This window comes from Camellia sinensis, chromosome 8 (genome assembly GCF_055761805.1).
Source record: "Camellia sinensis isolate YWXY chromosome 8, ASM5576180v1, whole genome shotgun sequence".
NCBI classification, from domain to species: Eukaryota; Viridiplantae; Streptophyta; class Magnoliopsida; order Ericales; family Theaceae; genus Camellia; species Camellia sinensis.
Window position 1 is genome coordinate 174,933,348 of NC_138968.1, and position 21,820 is coordinate 174,955,167.

Genomic DNA, 21,820 nt, shown 5'->3' on the forward strand with positions numbered 1-21,820 from the left:
CTGCCTAACAATGGTTCAAACATTTTGGTGACCATCCTTTGGAATGTCGCCCCTGCGTTCTTTAGGCCAAAGGGCATGACCTTGTAGCAATATAACCCCCTTGGCGTTGTGAAGGATGTGACCTCCTGGTCTGGTTCATGCATGGCGATCTGGTGGTAGCCTCTGTATGCATCCAAAAAGCTAAGTCGGTTATGCCCCGCCGTTAAGTCCACCAGTTGATCTATCCTTGGGAGAGGAAAGCTATCTTTCGGGCATGCCTTGTTGACCGTTTTGTAGTCGACGCAGACACGCCATTTACCATTCTTTTTTGGCACTACCACTGTGTTGGAGATCCATCTTGGGTAGTGTACCTCTCTTATTGCTCCTGCCTCCAGCAGGTTGCCTACCTCTTCGGCCACTATTTCGGCGTGGTGGAGTGCCGATCTGCGTGTGCGTTGAATGACTGGTCTGGCGGATGGGTGGACATTGAGTTGGTGACTGATAAAGTTTGGATCAATACCTGGCATATCGTATGGCGTCCAGGCAAACACTTCGATATTAGAGGTCAAGAATTCCAAGACCTCTAACCTCTCAGCGCTGGATAACGATGAGCCAAGCAAGAAGAACTTATCCGGGTTCTTCTCATCTATCTTTACCTCCACCAAGTCCTCCACCGCTTTCTGATTAGCCTCTTTGCCGACGTCCGCGAATAGTTCATTACTTTCTGGTTCTTCCACCGAATGAACGTATCCTTTGGCAGCTCGGCTTCCATTCGCTGTGGCGAAGCATTGTTTTGACATGATCTGGTCGCCATAAACTTCTTCAATTATGCCAGTGTCGTTAGGGAACCTCATTACCTGATGGTATGATGACGCTACCGATCGCATGGCGTGCAGCCATGTTCTGCCCAGGATGATGTTGTAAGTGGAGGGGACCTTCAATACCCAGAACTCCACTTGTTTTGTTACACTCCCTGCTCTGACTGGAAGGATTATTTTGCCGACAGGCCATTCTGGCATGGAGTTGAATCCAATCAGGGGAGAAACTGCAGGCGCTAAGTCTTTGTCTTGCAGTTTTAGTTGCTTGAATGTGTCGTAATACATGATCTCACATGAACTACCTTGGTCAATCAGAATCCGCTTGACGTCAAAATCCTTGACTCGGAGAGTGACAACCAGGGCATCATTATGGGGGCAGTAAATTCGATCCAAGTCCTTATCCGAAAAGGACATGACATTTGTGGCCTCTGTCTTTCCTTTCTTGTTGGCTGGTTGGGCGCTTCGTACTTCTTTGAAGTGCTCAGCCTTTTTGATCAAACCTCTCAGCTCGCATACATGCTCGGGTTCTACAACTCCATGTATTACATTGATGATACCTTGTGGAGGGGCGTCAATTGGCATTCTGTTGGGATGGTCATTATGATCTTGGGGGGCCGGTTGCGCTCCTCCTTCAATGTATTTGTCCAAGTGGCCTGCTGCCACCAATTCTTCCAAGTGCTGTCTTAGTGGCGTGCAATTCTCAGTTCGGTGCCCCTTTTCTTTGTGGAAGGTGCACCGTGATCTGTCGTCGTAATTCTTCTGAGCTTCCCCAAGCTTGGCTGGCCACTTGACAAAAGGCTCATCCTTGATTTCGCTCAGAATCCGATATATTGGTTTTTTGAACACCGTGGTTATGGCAGTGCGGATTCTCAGCCATCTTTTGTCTGGGTCTTCTCCGTTATCTCGTCTGCCACGTCCATTTTTGTTACTTCGGTCCACCGTATTAACCTTTGCTGAGGTTTTCTTTTCTGGTACCGCGGCTGCACTTGATTTGGCTTTGGAACGTGCGCCATCTTCTTCTACCCTGATGTGCTGATGCACTCTCTCCATCAGGGCCTCCATGGTGAGGGGTGGCGTCATTGTAATTGAATCCCTTAGTCTATTCCCTACTGGTAGGCCTCTTTTATACTGTGCAATGGCCAGATTGGTAGGGCAGTCTCCAATCTGGTTGAAAGTTTCCCAGTAGCGACTGTTGTAAGATCTGAGGGTCTCTTTTTCACCCATGTCGATGGAGAGTAACTGGTCTATCTCCACCGGTGTTTTTGTGTTCGTTCGAAACCTTGTTACGAACGCTTCTGCCAATTGGGCCCAGGAGGCTATGCTGCCCTCTGGGAGCTTTTCGAACCAAGTCAAGCCTAGGTCGCCAAGACTTGACGGGAAGAGTATGCACATTAAGGCCTCGTTTCGCCTGTACACAGCCATGACTTGGTGAAAGTGGCTTAGGTGTGAATACGGGTCCGTCTTCCCTTCATATGTATTGAATTTCGGCTGAAGGAAGCCTGATGGTAGGGGTGCGTTTTCGATCGCTGGGACAAACGGCGAAGTCTGTAGTCTTGCCAATGCTTTGTCCGCTGGTTCGTAGGCCGGTCGCGGTATTGGCATTCCAACCTCGACGCTTCCATGCGTTCGAGGAGCCAACCGTTGTAAGGCCGAAATTCGGTGTGGATCCCTTGCCCTGGCATCCTCCTTGCATCGTGCTTTTTCTTCGAGCACGGTTCGTAAGTCGGATGATCGGGGTAAGTCCGTCTGTCTAGATCTGGTTTGGTGCGAGTGCGAAGGCCAATACGTGCTCCCTTCAGTGTATGATCTTTCGGACCTCGTCCTCTCAGGCCTGGAGTGACGAGTTCTGGAAGATAAGGAGTGAGTGTCGCCTGTCCTGAGGCTTCTGCTCTCTCCCTGGGAGGGTGTAGTGTTCCTACTACGATTCTCTGAGTGGCGAGGGGGCGTTTTGTGCTTGTGCCCCTCTCCTGTCGCCACGTCTTTAGTCTTCATCTGGCGTTTCAAAGCCTCCATGTCCGCCGCCATCCTTCGAATTAGTTCATCTTGCTCCTTCACGCGATCTTCCAAGGCCTGAGGATCAATCCTCCTCCTTTGTCTGTCAGGACTTTGAGAATGGCGAGGGCTGTTATTCCGCCTTCCCCTGCCACTCCTCCTGGAGTTATGTTGCTGGGGCTCTAGATCTCCCATTGGAGGGACAGGGGGTAATCCTTCTCGCCTTGCGCCCCCGTCTGGTGTTAACCCGTCGACGGCGGACTGTGGTGGTTCTTCAATGTGTGCCATTGATTTGAGAAAAAAGGAGAAGCTTGGTCAAGAGGTTTTTTTGTTCTTGTCTGTTCTTCCCACAGACGGCGCCAATTGTACGGGGAGGAAATAATTCTCCTCGTATAATCCTGTTGACCAAGTCCACGCTCCTCCGTACGACGTCGCTTTGTCACCTGAAAACACAAACGTGAGCTAGCCGGCGGGTGTGTGCCGGAAACCTCTCCGATGCCTAAGTCAGAAAACTTGACAAATAGACAAAGCTCTAGGTTCTCAGAAAGATTGTGTTCAATTACCTCCTCCAAGGTGATGTTTGTGAGCTTTTATAAGTTTCCCGTGGCACAATCCTAGTAGGACTTGTACTTCTCCATGCAGAGTCCTCCTAGGATTCATTCTCCTAAGGATAATGCTTATCCTTTTACACCCTCCCCCACTGCTTAAACCAAGTGGGATGGTTTTCTTCATGGCCGAACTACAACATGACCGAAATAACACTGGCTATGCTGAGCCACATAGAAGGCCGAACTATCCTTAGCTCGGTCTTCTCCTCTAACTCATTACTTCGGCTGCCCTTGTTCAACCTTGGTGTGCTTAGATCAAACTTCCAAGTAGCAAGTTCTGACTGACCTAGTCAGAGTATGTCACGACCGGACTAACTTCGAAGCCGGTCTTCCCAAAACATATTGCGACCGGACTAACTCTGAGACTGGCGTAACTCCGAGTTGTCTCTGGACCGGAGTAGCTTTACTCCTCCTTGGGCCGAAGCAACTATCTCTTCTTGAGTCGGAATAAACTCACCTTCTCGGGCCGAAGTAACTTTGTCTCCCCAAGGCCGGAGTAACCTTGCCCTCTAGGCCGGAGTATTCAGTACGGCCTTTTTACCTAGTCCTCTGCGTTTTGGGCCTCAAAACCCAACTCGAAGCTCGGCCCAATTTTTCCCAAAAATTACCCTCTCACATTCTAAATAATTTTGTTTGACTTTGTTGATATGTATCAACCATATTAATGATCTTAAATCACATCCACCATATTTCAAATCTGATGTAACACTCAAGAATCATAATTTGATATTAACTGCCAACTCCACCTTGTATGCCAAAAGTTGATGACTTTTGACATCGCTTTTTTATGCCAATTTTGACATGAAGACTCCTTGAAGGTGTTTTTTTTTTTTTTTTTTTAATTTTTTGTTCTCAATTAAAGCATCCAAGGTGATGACCTCAAAAGAATTTAAACTTTAAAAATAATATAATAATATATTTGACATATAGAAGGGAGAGTTTTCATGTCAAATTGGCAGGAATATGGGGGACGCTGTGAGGGCTCATGGGCCTTGCCCCGAGCCCATGTTGTTGATCTGAATCATTCATATTGTAAGATTCGTCGAGTAAATCATTCATGAAAAAAACTTTTGTTTTCAAAAAAAATAAACGGTTAGAATATTTTTGATAATTTATTTTAAAATTGTTTAGGCTTGACATGGGATTACACATTTTCGATTAACTTGATTTTTTGTGTGGATAATATTTTTGACAAATTTTATAACATAAACAGTTTAGATCATCAAAATAAGCCGAAGACAAGTCCTCATTGGCCGTCACAGCCATGTGTGCTGTGCCATAAGGCACAACACACTCCCTAGGTCCAAATTGGCCTATGTCAATTTGTCACCCAAACTTTTAAATAAATTTTTAGTATTTTAAAGGGGAGTCAAGCCATAAATCTAAATCTGAATTTTTTTTTGCCAAAGATTCACACGCAAAAATATAATGTCCATAATGACACGTTTTTGAAAAAAGACCAAGCTACTCATTCTGTTTTATCTATTTAAATGGTGTGATATGTTCCATAGCTTGCAAACCCTATTGATTTTGTTTTATCTGTTTAAATGGTGTGATATGTTCCATAGCTTGCAAACCGTATTGATTTTGTTTTATCTGTTTAAATGGTGTGATATGTTCCACAGCTTGCAAACCTATTGATGTATATAGCTCTCTCTCTCTCTCTCTCTCTCTCTCTCTCTCTCTTTACACCGCCAAACCTGCCCTAACGCCGCCATCTCACCATCGCGACCATAACCACCGCCACCAGAACCACTCTCTCTCTTCCGCGGCCTCATTTTCACCTTTCCCGGCGGCCACCGTTCCTTCTTCTCCTTCTCCTTCCCTTTCTTCCTTCCCACCACCACCGCACCTACCATCCTCGCCGAAGTCGTTTCACTGCCATCGGAGTTACTGCCAATGTTGGTCGGCTTAAATCTTCATCAGCACCAGTTCAAGGTCGGAGAATGATGTCTGCGCGTAGAATGAGATCCAGGTCGAGGTTGCCGGTGACGCACGAAGAGGAGGGAATATGCCGGTCTGTGAGATATAGAAGCCCGAATCGATGCTACTCGTCGGACTCCGGTGACATTTTCGCCGTCAAATCCATCGAACAAGCTTCTCCGTGTATATATATATATAAGTGTATATATATAGTTGTTGTTGATCCAGATCTCTTCGTCTTTGTCTTCGAAGTATAAGAAATGGAGGCAGATTTTTTTTTTTTTCTTTTTTTAATATGAAATTTTAGCTGATAATATTGAATTTGGTTGGGTTTGACCATTAAAGATCAAATTTAGTAGTTTTTGCAAGGATTTTGGACAGATAAAAATTGGACAGATATAGCAGTTTTTGTATTGATTTACAGAGTATTTGATTTATGGAATATTTTATTTTCAAGTGAAGCTTCTAAGATCTGCAACCATTTCTGGAATACTTTCATTCAGAGACCAAAAGTGCAAGTGCTATACAAAGACAAACAGATAGTCTACACTCTGTTGTTGATGAAGATGAAGATGATAATCTGTTGAATGTGTTAGATTTTTATTTTATTTTTTTTTAACATTTGAGCTCATATCGTTAGATCTGTTGAATATATGTGTTAGATTTGGTGTGGTGTGCTGTTGTTGTTGGTGATGATGATGATGATGATGATGATGATGAACAGATAGGATTTGTTGATGATGTTGTTGTTGATGAACATATAGGATTTGTTGTTGTTGATGATGATTTTGAACAGATGAGTGAGTGAGAGAGACATAGATAGAGAGAAGAAATATTTGAACATATAAATTTTTTTGACCAGATAGGATTTGGTTTGGCTTGATATGTCAACAGATATAAAATAAATTGAACAAATAGAATTTCAACATATAAAATTTAGAGTAAAAATTTGAACAGATAGAAACAAATTTTGAACTAAAAAAATCATCAAATTGAACAAATAGGAAAAAAATTGAACACACAGATAAAAATTTGAACATATAGTAAAAAAAAAGTCAACAAAATAAAAAAAAGTCAACTAAAAAATTAAGAGATAAAATTGAAAGTAAAATGTCCTAAATAATAAAAATGATTTCTCACCAAACTATTTTACAAAGATTGAAGCTCTCACCAATAAAAAAATATTCACTGAATCTCATCCCTTATACCCTCTTAGAGTTAGACTTTTCAACAATTGTCTCTATTCTAAAATTTGAAGGTTTAGATGAAAATACTCTTAAACATCACTTTTGATCAATTAGGTCGAATAACTTCTTTCGATGGGAGATATTGACTATTGATTAAGACATAAGTCGAACAACTTCTCTTTTTCCTTTTATTTTCATACTCTCTAATATAAGATTTAGATTTTATAATTTGTTATTATGTGGGGGCGAGAAATATAATTTTCAGGACACTTTCCTGTAAAATATATATTTTTTGTTATATTAATTTAATTGTCAATATTGTATTAGAAATATTTATTTATAATAAAACTCAATACATCAATATTGTATCGATAATTAAAATGTTAAACATAATATGATAAATATAGTATTATTAGTGGATCAATTTTCTTGGTAGTGTTTAGAATTGGATTTGTAATGGATGGATCAAGATCTATGGTAAGTTGTCTAGCTATTGATTCTCTCTCTCTCTCTCAAAAAAAAAAAAAAAAAAAAATCTTAATCTTTTGTCCAATATTTTTTTTTAATACAAATTCATCTTATTTACTCATGTAACACCTATAAATTATTGAAGTTTGCGATGTTTCAATTCATAAAATTTTATTTGCATTATATGACATATTTATACAACAATTTTTTCTTTAAAAAAATAACGAAGAAAATTCTAAACCGACAATTGAATTGATACCTTTTGATGAGAAAGAATATTTTTTTTTTTATGGGCAATTATTTATTGTCTCAGGAGCATTGTTTCACTGTATTCATACGAGATAAGTGTCTAGTTGTCTCTTAAAAGAGATAAATAAGTAGTATGACTCACTATTTTTATCAATAATAATTAAATTAGAATACCTGAGACAATGAATAATTTCTCATTTTTTTATGGATTTTTCTAATGAAGATTAGTCCAAACATTAGAGCCGCCTCTCCTCTTTTATCCTCACTGTCATGTTTTATAAATACTGCTTTCCGGTGACTGATTGGGAAAATTTTGTGCCCGCGGCTACTTTCTACTACTTTTTTTTTAAGGCTATACGAGGGTGTTGCTGGGTACGATAGGTCTGACTCCAGATTTATTTTGATAATTTAAATATTTTAATGTGTCAAAGTGATTGAGTATATTATTTTTATAAAAATTATGTCGATGAGATATTAATGATCATTTGATTATATTGTATTTGTTTTAGTAGTAATTATAATTTTAAAAATAAATTATAACCACAAATACAGAATTGATCAAATAATTATTAATTCCAATTAACAAAAATTTTTACACAAATAATATACTAAATAATATTATACATTAAATAATTTGAATTAACGAGATTATCAACAGTAGTACTGTCTAATTCGTGTCCAGGTTGAAGAAAAGCTCCTTTTTGCAACTCTGCTTCCCAATTTCCAATGTTGTGTTGAATTGTCTAATTACAAACCTTTTTTTTTTTTTTTTTTTTTTCTACAGAGACTTAAGGAAAAAATTGATGTTAAAGCTTCAGAAAAAAACACTTTTATTTGTAATAATTTCAACCATGCAGGCAATGTGTTCTATGTCCTCAAATTAAATTAAACGGGTAATCTTATAATTTTACTCAAATTAAATCTTAATTCATCTAGCTTCATATGAATTCTATTTTAGTGCGTTTAATTTTTCAAAGGGATTACATTGAAATAAAAATAAAAATAGAAATATAAGATTATAATTGAAGAAAGTAAAGGTATTTTTATTTTAAATAATAAAGATTAATATAATTTACCCTTTAACTATCCACCATAGTCACAAACTCCCATCAAAACTTACGGCATTTGATAATTGTGATCTCTTAAGCATTTTTTTTTATCGATTAGTGTTATTAAAATAAATAAATTTGGTAAGTTTTTTCAACCAAAGAGTTATTCTTATCGTATTATTATTTTAGGGTTGGTTTGTGATATTCTAAAAAAGTGCACTTTTTGACTTATTGGTTTATATGGGTTGGGTTTGGGTTGGGTTTGATGTGATGTGTTAGAGAGGTGATGTGATTTAAATAAAATGATGTGACTTAAATAGAATAGTGACTTTTTGACTTTTTGTATTATTTAGTAGATGCCAAACTTGGCCTTAGCAATTCCGCTACAGACCCCCAGTGGGGGTCGCACCCCCAGTGAGGTGTCGCGCCCTCACTGGCCGAAACCCAAAAAAAAAAAAAAAAAAAGAAAACAGTTTTTTTTTGGCCCAATCACAGACTGCCACCTCACTGGGGGTCGACCCCCAGTGGGGTCCGAAGCATTTTTCTTATTCTAGCAAGTACTTGTCAAATTTTAAAATTCAAATGTTACATGTCACATTGGTGAGTAAGGAAAATATCTATAAAAAAAATCATATATTTTTTTGAAACAACATCAAATCAATAATATTTTTTAAAAAATAATTAAAAATCAGTAATAAACATTATAAATATTAAAAATTAAATTCTTTATTTTTTTATAAATATATAATTATTAAAAAAATTCTTGGAATGTGATTAAGGCCGAAATGTACATCATTGAGGCCGTTAATTAGATTCTCTTAACTTCACTTGCTGGTCAAACCGTATATTTTATGTGTGTTGAGTGTCAATCAGGTTATACATCGTCGGAGTATAAAATGAGCAAAAAGACAGAATTTGGCAGAGTTGACTTTTTCCGCACGTGCGTTGACTTTTCCGCACGTGCGTTGACTTTTTCTGGGAAAGTCAAACCGACGTTTTAAACCTGTTTAGACGAGATTGGAAGCATAAAAAGAAGAAAAAAAGGCTGGATTAGGGTTCTGAAAGTTTTTGGACCTAAAGAGGGAGGCTAGGGTTTGCAAAAGAGGAAGGAAACAAAAAGCTTCAAGGATGTCTCCCATGGTGATTCCTTCTCTTTCTACTTCCTTCCACTCCTCCATGAGTGGCTAGTCTTCTTTTCTAGGGTTTTGATGAAACCCTAGCCATGTAATTATGTAGTTTTCCTTTTTGATTTTATATTATGTAAGGTTTGAACCATTGTATGGTGTTTTAGAAATTCTTTATATATGATCTTCATTATCTTTTTAAATATTTAACTTTCTGTGATTGTTGAATATTATCCATACATGAGTTTTCTATTCCTTCACATTCAAGGTATGGGACGAACCATGCTACGAGGAACGAGTCGTATCACTACCCTAGTTTAGAGTGAACGATTCGTATTACTTGAGATGGTTCGTGCTCGTACATTGAATGTGATGATCTTCTTGTTAAATGCTTTGAGCTTGTAGTTGTGAAGCATTAATTCGTTCAAACCATAGCATAATTAATTTCAATTGGAAACCCTAATTATGTGGTTAGTGGTGAATTCTCAACCCTAGGATTTTTCCCCAATTTAGTAAATCCAATTTCATTTATTATTGATAATTTAATTCCTTAGTTTAATTTATTTGTTAATTAAATTAGGTTATGATCATTCAATCTTTTTATCAAAATTAATTTAGGAATTTAACAATTAAATTAGTTTAATTTCACAATAGTCCCTGTGGATCGATACCTGGACTTGCCATTATTCTAATAGAATTTGGTATAGTTTAGTAATTAATTTTGGTGTGTTCAACGACCCATCAAATTTTGGCGCCGTTGCCGGGGACTTCTGGCGAAATTAGTTAATTTAAAGTTACATTCTTATTTTAATTTTTAGTTTAGGATTTTATGCTTTTGGTGTTGCTAAGTGTGCAGAGTGTTTGAAATTGGAGCTATCATTGAAGTGTAAGCGGAGCGCAGCCGAGCTTAAATAAAAACCGCAGCACTAAAGTGAGTAAACAGAAGCAAATACTCACAAGCAAAGCACCAAAGTGCTAAAACAGAAGTCAAAGCTCAAACAGAGGTTGGGGACAACGTCTACACGTCAACCATCCGTAAGACGAGTAAAGCGTTTTCGTTAAACCGCTGTGAGTATTTCTTTCTTTGGTATTTTGCTTTCATACTTAGTGCACAGAGTCGGAACTTGTTGTGTGTGTTTGGGTAGTGTATGCACGGGCGTCGTTCTTGTCGTCCTGAATTGTGGAGTTTGGACCTTGAACTAAAAAGGACCCTTAGGAGACTTAGGACCTCTGCCCGTATTCCTAGGCTTGAATATTCATACATTGAGCCATTAGAGATGGCAGATCCTAATGTCCCGAATGTGCCCAACCGAACACTTAAGGATTATTTTACACCCACTGCATATACATCACCATCATGCATCCAATTGCCCAACACCACTGCTGCTCATTATGAGATTAAGTCCAGCACCATACAAATGCTCCCATCATTCCATGGACTAACTCATGATGACCCTTATAAGCATTTGAATGAATTTCTGGAAATTTGCTCGACAGTAAGGATCCAGAATTTTACAAATGAGGCCTTAATGTTGCGATTGTTTCCATTCTCGTTAAAGGATAAAGCCAAACACTGGCTAAATTCTTTACCTGCTAATTCAATCACAACTTGGGACCAATTACAGCAACGGTTCTTGGAGAAGTATTTTCCCATAGGTAAAACCAACCAACTTAGGCGAGCCATCACAAACTTTGCTCAAATGGATGGCGAGCAATTCCATGAGACTTGGGAAAGACTTCGAGACCTTCTCCAACAGTGTCCCCACCACCAAGTGCCTAATTGGCAACTTGTTCAAACATTTTATTATGGCTTAACTGAGCCACACCGCCAAATGGTGGATTCGTCCTGTGGTGGGACATTTATGTCTAAAAATGATGCCGAGGCATGGCAATTGTTTGAGAACCTAAGTGATAATTCCCTTCACCATGCCTCCGCAGCCCGGCAAGTCCGGCAACCCATGGTTGGAGCCCCGAAAAGAGGGGGCATTTATGAGGTCGGGCAAAACCTAGAGTTAGCCCAACAAGTAGAGGCATTGTCCCGCAAGATGGACCAATTATTAGCTACGGGACATGCTCCTACCCAACATGATCAGCCTCAATTTCACGAGGCATGTGTTATTTGTGCGAGCCCTGCTCATGACTTGAGTGAGTGCCCTTCGGCATCACAATTTCCGGAGTTAGTCCAAGAGCATGTGAATGCGGCTCAAGGATTCTCCAACCCGGGTAATAACCCATACTCCAACACATATAATCCGGGATGGAGAAATCACCCTAACCTCTCATGGAGACCCCCTTCACAAGGCACTTCTTATAATCCTCCACCACCAAGGCAGAATTTTAATAATTTTGCCAACCAATCATCCTACCAACCACCGCAACCTTATCGACCCCCACAACTGTACCAGCAACCACAACCCCTGCCTGTTCCTCAGGGCAACTCTGCCTTTGAGACTTAGGTATTGGAAGTTCTTTCAGAACTTAAGGGGTTAGCACCAATAGTTCACTCCCACACTCACTCTATTGCCAAGATAGAGACCCAATTGGGTCAAATAGCTAACTACATGAATCGAAGAGAGGAGGGAAAATTACCAAGTCAAACTGTGGCCAACCCTAAGGGACAATATAGGGCAGAGAGTTCGGGTGGGAATGGTAAGCAACATGAGCAAGTGCAGGCGGTGGTTGCTTTAAGAAGTGGTAGGGAGTTAGAGCCTCAGTCGGTTGCGCCAGATGCAACTAGAGTTAAGAAGGGTGACCATGGGGGTACACCTAATGAGAGCAAGGGTGAGGGGGAAACACTTAAGAGGGATAAGTTAGTCCCTAGCACTCCATATGTGCCTAAGGCACCCTTTCCCCAATGCCTCGATGCACCGTCCCCTTTTAATAAGAAGGCGGCATCTATGGAGGCAATGATGGATGTCTTTAAACAAGTAAAAATCAACCTTCCCCTGTTGGAGGCGATTAAGCAAGTACCATCATATGCCAAATTTCTGAAGGACCTTTGTACGCAAAAGCGTAAATCTAGGACACATGTGTCCCAAAAGGTCCTACTCACGGAGCAAGTAAGCTCCATCTTGTTAAATGACACACCTCCTAAGCTTAAGGACCCGGGTGCCCCAACCATTGCATGCATTATAGGGGACCATTTCATTGATAGGGCCTTATTAGATTTAGGGGCTAGTGTCAATTTATTGCCGTACTCTGTGTACGAGGAATTTGGGCTTGGCGAGTTGAAGCCCACTACTGTCACTCTTCAATTGGCTGACCGGTCCCTCAGAGTGCCACGTGGCATGATTGAGGATGTGCTAGTTAAGGTTGATAGGTTCTACTTCCCTGTTGACTTTTTGGTGTTAGATATGGAACCGGTCACCAGTTCTAAGAAACAAATCCCGGTGATCTTAGGTCGACCTTTCTTGGCTACGGCCAATGCATGCATAAATTGTCGGACCGGGGTTATGGAAGTTTCATTTGGCAACATGCAAGTGAAACTTAATGTTTTCCAAGTATCCCAACAACCTCATGAGAGAGAGGAGTGCTTATTAGTGGATGTTGTGGATGAGATTGTGGAGGAGGCTTTGCCCTCCATTCTTGTAGAGGACCCTTTAGAGGCTTGTCTAGGTCATTTTGGGTTTGAAAATTTTGATATTGATGGGTCAGTTAAGGAGGTTTTGAAATTGTTGGATGCGGGTATCATATACCCCATCTTAGATAGCAAGTGGGTGAGTCCCACACAAGTGGTGCCCAAGAAATCGGGCATCACCGTTGTTGAGAATGAGGGAGGAGAGTTAGTCCCCACACGAACCACTACTGGGTGGCGAGGCTGCATTGATTATAGGAGACTAAATTCCTCGACTAGGAAGGATCATTTTCCTTTACCCAGGGGTTTGATGGACCCATTTTATTATGATTGATAGATTGATTCCTTATTCTCTTTTCTTTTCCTTCTATGATTATTTTGTTTTTCGTTGTTCTCGTCATGCTTTATTTGCGTCTAGGAGACTTTAAACCCTCTAAAGGTGTAATTCCTTTGGTGTTTGCCGTGCCCGAACGGCATCTGACGGTCTGGTATAGCCACCTAACCGTGTTTGTAGTGAGTTCCTAGGAGACCAACTGAGACGGTGGAAACTAGAGTTCGAATGGCAAAGCCTAGAACACAAAGGTTTGGGATTTCCGAGACTAAAGTCTGGTTTAAATGCCCAGGGGTGTGGAGATTGCTTCAAAACTACCTCGGCTTGAACTCTGTATGGCAGCCCCATAGATTGAGGTAGCGTTATGCGCCTCGATTCTGGATACCAAATTAACCTAGTCTGTCACCCTGTTGGAGAATAGGGAAAGTTACAAATACAGTTAGGGAGAAAAGTAGTACCCGTGGTTTTCGCGTGAAGATTATACCTTTAGTGGACATTCCGTTATTTTCTTTTGTTTTATATTTATTTCGGATGTCAATTGAAGGTAGAAATACTCAGTTTTGATTTAAAAAAAAAAAAAAAAAAAGTGTTATGCTTATTCAATTAAAAAAAAAAAAAAAAAATCTGTGTTGTACTTGTCAAAAAAAAAAAAAAAAAAAAAAAAAATTATTGTTATACATGTTCATTTGTAAACAAATACAAATATATGATTAAAAAAAAAAAAAAAAAAAAAAAAACAAAAATTTGACTTTGAACAACTTGCCCCCTGCTTTAAAAGCAGGTGCGGGCTAAGAGCGCCATGACCAAGCCGCAGGTGCGGGCTGGACGCCTTTTTTTTTTCACACCAAAAAAAAAAAAAAAAAAAAAAAAAAAAATCAAAATCAATCAGCGAGGGGCTGGAATCGCCGCACGTGCGGCATGGGCCCCGCACGTGCGGGAAGTTTGGCATTTGAAGGAGCTGCACTCTGCTTTAAAAGCAGGTGCGGGGCAAGTGCGGGAATTTTAAAAAAAATTTTTTATTTTATTTTATTTTATTTTATTTTTTTTTCTTTCAAAAAAAAAAAAAAAAAAAAAAAAACGAAAAAAAATTGCAGTTTTGTTTTCTTTTTATTTTTCTTATTATTATTATTTTTATTTTTATATAGTAATTTAAAAAAAAAAAAACATAATAATAATAATAATAATTTTTTTTAAAAAAAAAAAAAAACACCTTTAGAAATAGTGGTACTAACACTAATCCTAATTTAGTTTTTTTTTTTTTTTTAATTTGTTCTATTTGTTTAGTTTAAATTACTTCGTAGTAATTCTGGTTAGTTTAATTAGTTAGTCGATTTTGGTTTTATTTTTTTTTTTATTTTTATTATTATACTTGTGTAGTTAGTAATGTTATTTTTATTTTTCTTCTATATTGTAATTGTTCATTTAATAAATAAGCAGTTTCGTTTTTATTTTATTTTATTTTCTTTTCTTTTCTTCTCTTCTTTTAAGTAGTTTAGTTTAGTTTAGTTTATCATTTAATGAATAAGTCATTTCGCTTAGTTTAGTTTACAATTTATTTTAAGGTCATTTTTATTCTTTTTTTTTTTTTTTATAATTATTTTCGTTTTTATTAACCCAAAAAAAAAAAAAAAAAAAAAAAAACAACGAAAAGTGTGAGTGTATATATGTTACTCTCTGCCTACCTGGATGTGCACCTACAATTCTGGTAATTTTCTCTCATTTCTCTTTACTTTTCCATTGAGGACAATGTCATATTCAAGTTGGGGGATGAGGGTTATATTTTATTTTGTGCATTCCTATTTGGCTCATAATTCATGCTTATACCTGTTTCACTTGACTGCATTACTTCACCTGATGTGACTTTTTGCTAGTAGGGTGATGATATTTGCATATGTTATTTGGAGATCATAGTAGACTTGTATGAAAAGGATTTATTGGGTAGATACTTGCATGCCATGTTTGCACGAGGAGAGTTGTCTGTGTTTGTGATTTTAGTACACTTGTCATGAGTATGCCTTAATTCACATGAGCACACTATCATAGCAGTGATCTTTTTATTATAATCCCTGGTGTACATCATTGATAATAGCTAGAGTTACAGAAAAGAATAAATGAGGAGCCAAGATTCTTAAAAAAAAAAAAAAAAAAAAAAAAAAAAAAACACTTGACTAGTTTGGGTCCGTAGCCTTTTTAACTCGAGTTATTAAGCCCGTAGGGGTGTCTCTACACCTAGTGCCCTAAAACCGTCTGGTTTGGGAGTCATTGGCCCAAAACTTGCTACATGGGTTAATTGGAAAGCTTAAGGGACTTGGACATTGCACAGTTAAGGAAAAAATAAGAAGAATGACTAGTTTGGGTCCGTAGCCTTTTTAACTCGAGTTATTAAGCCCGTAGGGGTGTCTCTACACCTAGTGCCCTAAAACCGTCTGGTTTGGGAGTCATTGGCCCAAAACTTGTTACATGGGTTGATTAGAAAGCTTAAGGGATCAAGACATTGCATAGTCATTTAAAAAAAAAAAACTTTTGAAAATCTTGGCTGCAACAGGTTAGTTTTTCTGTATATGATGGGTGTTATTATGAGTTACACTGGGCTATTATAGTGGATAGTTAACTAATATGGAGATTGCACTTTACACCGAGGGTACTCATGACTTGTCTACTAGTATGCACAAGTATAGTGAACTTTACTTTTGTATTAACTGAATTGTGGTTTTGACTCAATAGGTTCCTTCATACTTGTCCACTGTGTCTTTAATGACTCATGATGTCTAAATATCACACTGTAGTGGCACATAAGTTGATTGTTAGGTGGAGTAGTGTGGTCATTTGTTGTTGTGTATATATGAATATGTTAATGTTTGCGGGTATCATTTCTGGAAACCCTCACGAGACTTTACTCGTCCACTTGGGGTAACCTTGTGGTTTAAAGGCTTGTTGCATATGCTAAATGCAACCGTTTTCCCACGAAAGAGGAAATAGATAGATTTTGTTTAATTTTATTTTATTTTACTTGCTTGAGGACTAGCAAGTAGTAAGTTGGGGGATGTGATTAAGGCCGAAATGTACATCATTGAGGCCGTTAATTAGATTCTCTTAACTTCACTTGCTGGTCAAACCGTATATTTTATGTGTGTTGAGTGTCAATCAGGTTATACATCGTCGGAGTATAAAATGAGCAAAAAGACAGAATTTGGCAGAGTTGACTTTTTCCGCACGTGCGTTGACTTTTCCGCACGTGCGTTGACTTTTTCTGGGAAAGTCAAACCGACGTTTTAAACCTGTTTGGACGAGATTGGAAGCATAAAAAGAAGAAAAAAAGGCTGGATTAGGGTTCTGAAAGTTTTTGGACCTAAAGAGGGAGGCTAGGGTTTGCAAAAGAGGAAGGAAACAAAAAGCTTCAAGGATGTCTCCCATGGTGATTCCTTCTCTTTCTACTTCCTTCCACTCCTCCATGAGTGGCTAGTCTTCTTTTCTAGGGTTTTGATGAAACCCTAGCCATGTAATTATGTAGTTTTCCTTTTTGATTTTATATTATGTAAGGTTTGAACCATTGTATGGTGTTTTAGAAATTCTTTATATATGATCTTCATTATCTTTTTAAATATTTAACTTTCTGTGATTGTTGAATATTATCCATACATGAGTTTTCTATTCCTTCACATTCAAGGTATGGGACGAACCATGCTACGAGGAACGAGTCGTATCACTACCCTAGTTTAGAGTGAACGATTCGTATTACTTGAGATGGTTCGTGCTCGTACATTGAATGTGATGATCTTCTTGTTAAATGCTTTGAGCTTGTAGTTGTGAAGCATTAATTCGTTCAAACCATAGCATAATTAATTTCAATTGGAAACCCTAATTATGTGGTTAGTGGTGAATTCTCAACCCTAGGATTTTTCCCCAATTTAGTAAATCCAATTTCATTTATTATTGATAATTTAATTCCTTAGTTTAATTTATTTGTTAATTAAATTAGGTTATGATCATTCAATCTTTTTATCAAAATTAATTTAGGAATTTAACAATTAAATTAGTTTAATTTCACAATAGTCCCTGTGGATCGATACCTGGACTTGCCATTATTCTAATAGAATTTGGTATAGTTTAGTAATTAATTTTGGTGTGTTCAACGACCCATCAGAATGTAATTGCCCTTAAATTTTTTGGGATAATTACAACCCAGTGTAATCAAGGAAAAAAAAATATATATTTACGAAAATTTTTATAATTTTAATTAGGAAAATGGTTGAGACCGCTAATTAATGGTAGCACTAATGATGTGGCAGTGGACCCCACCCACTGCCACAGTGTTGCTGTGCTCTTTTTTTTTTTTTTTTTTTTAAGTGTGCCAACTCACTTTTAGTGGTGTTTTAGAGTACCACTTTTAGTGGTATGTATCATTGCCGTTTTAATTATGAGTGATGATAGAGAGCTTTAGAGTTGAGATTCTTAACTCATCTCTAGTGATGTGTAAATTCAAAACAAAAAAAAAATAAAAATAAAAATAAAATCAAAACATCACATCAATGGAATGAGATTTATTCCCAGAGTTCCTCTAGAGCTCATGTTTTATAACTCTAAAATACTTTTATTTTAATTATTAATATTTATAAAAAAATTATTAATTTATAATTATTTTTTCAAACCTCAGTGATTTGATATTTTTCTAAATTTTTCCTACCCCAAGTCGGTCAATCATACGTGACAAGAATAGTAGGACACACTTTTTTGTTTTTTTTTTGATGGGGCGCAAGCCCAGAAAAACAAACCCACTTGATTTTGATTAATCAAAGTAGGAGCATGGGGTGACTGATGCGATATATTTAAAAAAAAATAAAGATTGGGACCCCTTTTTCCCACTCCTTTTTGACCCCCTTTCTTTTTTGATTGGTTACTTTTTCTTTTTCTTTTTCTTTTTCTTTTTTTTTTTCCTCCTCCAATCATCACCTGCCACGTGTATGTGAGGTGGTGGGGATTGAAGTTTGGGGATCTAAATCACTGCTGTTAAAAAAATTAATTTGGTCGGATAATTTTTTTTTATTTAATTATATTTATATTTTAAAATAAATAATTAGTGTGATTTTGTGTATAAAATTAAATATAAATGTATTTAGATAAAAGAATTATTGATATTCGATCAACTTAATTTTTTATTTAGAGGTCTTTTGGGAAGTTGACAAAAAAGTCAATTTTTTGACTTTTTAATTTTTTTAGTCAAAACGTCAGTTTTTTTTACTCAAAACAACCTAACTTTTTACCGAAAAAAAGCCACTAAAAAAATAAAAAAGTCAAAAAGTCAATTTTTTACCAACTTTCTAAAACACCACTTAATATATTTTATAAGATAAACGATTCAAATTATCGAAATAAATCACGAGTGAGCCTGAATAGAGGGTGAAAATGAGAATTTTTTTTATTAAAATATAACAATGAAAATCAGTTTTCTTTCTATCAACCCTTTCTTTCCCACTTTTAACTCATTCCTAACTAACCACCAGCCAACCAATCTCTTCCCCATCCTCTTTCCTCTCCCTTTCCGTGTTATATATCTATAGCTATATATATAAGAATTATTTAATTGCTTTAGATTTATCTTCGTTTTTTTTTTCCGATTTCATCTATCCATTTTAAGTAATTTATTAATGATGACCTATATATTGAGTGAAATTTTTTCTATAATTATGTAAATATTCTTAGTCAATTATACAATAGAATTTTTCGTAATTACACAAATATTTTTGGTCATCATAAAACATGTTTTTTTTTTTATAATTTATAATATTATAGGACCGATTTATATTTTAAACATATCTTATAGGTGAATTTATAATTTGTTAAAAAATAAAAGATTTAGGTTTCATAATTGACCAAAAATGTTTGCCTAATTACGAAAAAACTTGTTTCGTGATTGACTAAGAATGTTCGCGTAATTACGAAAAAACCTGTTGCATAATTAATCAAGAATGTTTGCGTAATTACAGAAAAATCTTCACTCGATATATAGGCTACTATTAGTAAATTATTCACAATGAAAGGACAAAATTGAAAAGAAAAGACGAACTTCAAGTAGTTAAGCGGTTCTTATATATATAGACTAGTTACAGTATATTTAAATTTTATATTTTGATAATTTTTTTAAAATTAAAACATTGTTCTATGAAATTAAATAGAATAAATCATTAGTTATATGATAGAATTATGTGATATGATATTTTTTTTTGATTTGTTATACACTTAATGATTTATTCCTTTCAAATTTATAAAAAAAAAAAAATTACGATGTGTAACTTTTCTTAACAAATGAATATAAAATAAATATTAAGATAATTATCTCGTCTAAAAAAAATTACTAAGATAATTTACTAAACTAATAAAGAAGCAAAAGAAAACACATATATATACAAATGATTAATTTTATTAATACATTAATCGTACTCACATAATAATTTACCAATTTTATTAATATGTAAATTAACAATTTTTAATGATATGAAAAATATTTTTCAGTTAACTATTTTGTTAATAAATAAATTATTAAGTCAATTAACGATTTTTATTAACATGAGAAATATTTTTTAATAAATAATTTTGATAATTTATTATTACATAGGGGAGTGATTTTTTTTTTTCTAATGAGTATTGTGTTAAATTAAAATTTATAACAAATGATAATTATAATTTCTAATATTATAGGACTAATTCATATTTTAAAGGGTAAATTAAAAATACACTCCTTGAGATTTGATTAAAATACGAATCACCCCTGTGGTTTTGGAAATTACATTTCACCCCTTGAGATTTCTAATTTCATAACAACTTGCTCTTTTTATTAATAAATTATAAAGTCAATTAACATTTTTTAATGATATTAGAAATATGTTTTAATTAATAATTTACGTAATTTTATTATTGTATTAGAGCGCAATTATAAATTTCATTTTTTTAATTAATTGTATTAAATAAAATTTTTTGATAAGGGAGTATTTGTAATTTTCGAAACCACAAGGGATAATCTGTACTTTAAACAAATATCATGGGGTGTATTTGTAATTTATCCTATTTTAAACGAATCTTTTGGGTGTATTTGTTAAAAAATAAAATATTTATGTTTTATAATTAATCAAAAATGTTTGCGTAATTACAAAAAAATTTGTTTTATAATTGATCAAGAATGTTTGCGTAATTACGAAAAAACCTGTTGCATAATTAACCAAGAATATTTAATTATGAAAAAACCTTTACTCAATATATAGAGCACTATTAATAAATTATTCAAAATAAAAAAATAAAATTAAAAAGAAAAAAGGAACCTTAAGTAACTATTAAGTGGTTGTTATATATATAGATATATGTTTTTTTTTTTTTTTTTTTTTTTTTTTTTGATGAAATCACGGGAAGAGAAGATGAGTTAACTCGTTGAGAGGATAGACAAACAGAGAGTTGGAGAGGGTTTAACAGAGTTAAAAGTTGTGGTAATTAATGGACACGTGGTTGCAAATGAATAATGGTACAGAGAAGTGGGACACTCATCTGGGACAAATGTAGATTGTCAATTTTACCCTCATCAATTGTGTAATGTGTTGTTCTCAACCTTGAGAAATCACACGTGTAGGGACACACGTAAGAAAATCCATTATTCATATTTATATTATATATATATTTTTTGGTATAAATAATTTTCACTGTGCTGATCATTATTGTTCGGTTTTAATTCAATAATGTTATGATTAATATATTTGTTGATCATATATTTTAATTATCATTACAATTGTATTGGTTTAATGAATTTTATTATTTAGAAAATGATTCATCCATATAATTTCTTCACTCAAATTCTCCTAAATGACATGACAAATAAAATTTAAAAACTTGACCCACACTCGAATATTTTCTCAAAAGTCTCCTTACATGCATTATGTCTTGTTACCTCATTTGGTAAATTGTGGGGGAAAAAAATTATATGGATGTAGCATTGTTACCTAGAGTAAAGATTGTGAATTTAAACCTCATGTGAGAGCTTTGTGAGTGATCCCTTTTCCTTTTTTCCTTAGATTAGAGAATAAGCTAATGTAAGTTCTAACCAGTGATAATAAATAAATAAATAATTTTACTTCAAATGTCACAATTATATTGGTTTAAAAGATTTACTACTTATATGTATTATTAAATACTAATACAGTAATGACATATGAGACAATAAATAAATGTTGTTATCGTAATATTATTAGAATTCAACCATTAATCAGCTAATTTGTCATTGTTTCTATTTCATATATTTTTTTTAATCAAATTATATACAAAAAATATATAAAGTGATCATGATTATAGTTCATTTCTATATAATGTTTTAAAAATTATTCTTTTTTCAACGAATAGGTAGGCCAAAGTAATAATATCATATTTAAATAAACATTTTTATATGGTTACAAAAAAAAAAATATATATATATTTTTCAATAATCATATATTAAATAACATTTCAATATGGTTGCAAAAATCTTACAAAATCATATAAC